The following is an 812-nucleotide window of genomic DNA, read 5'->3' on the forward strand; positions in this document are numbered from 1 at the left end:
TCAAATCATTTTAAGTCATATTGAGCCCCCCTATGAAGTTGTTGAAGGCCCTGGTTAAGAACACTCTGAAATTATATAATGAAGTCACCCAGCAGCTAACTGTACACTTGTTGGCATTTAATATAGTTACATTAACAACATATGTGACCCTGGACCACAAAACCAGTCATAAGTGTCAATTTTTCAAAATTGTAAAAAATAATAAGCTTCCATGGATGTATGGCTTGTTAGATTAGGACAATATTTGGCTGAGATACAACTATTTGAAAAGCTGGAATTGAGGGTGCAAAAAATCAAAATACTGAGAAAAATCGCCTTTTAAATTTGTCCAAATTAAAGTTAGCAATGCATATTACTAATCAAAAAATTATTTTTTTACAAAATATCTTTATGGAAGCTTAATATCCTAATGATTTTGACATAAAGTAAAATCTAATTAATATTTGTTGTGCAAATACAGTTTACACTAAAATGTGTAGCAGTACTATTCAAATTTTGCATGAAGCATAAATTTAGGAATTTTTGTTTGCTCCGCAAGATGTATTAAATGGGGAATGTTTTAATCAATAATAACTGCAAAAAATACTTTATAAATGTCCAAAATAAATTGTAAAGAGTAAAATAATCAGTTTGTCTTAAGTTTGAACAAATAGTTGGTTACAATAGTAACCAGGAAAAGTACAAAATTCCCGCACTAATACGGAAGTACATGAATAAAGTACAAGTACTTTAGTGTGTATCGAGAGGGTTAAAGTGCGCGTTCCTGGTTCCAGGGAAGAGTCTCTCCCAAAAACGTGCTCGTTCCCGCTGAG

This window comes from Carassius auratus, chromosome 45 (assembly GCF_003368295.1).
Source record: "Carassius auratus strain Wakin chromosome 45, ASM336829v1, whole genome shotgun sequence".
Classification (NCBI taxonomy): domain Eukaryota; kingdom Metazoa; phylum Chordata; class Actinopteri; order Cypriniformes; family Cyprinidae; genus Carassius; species Carassius auratus.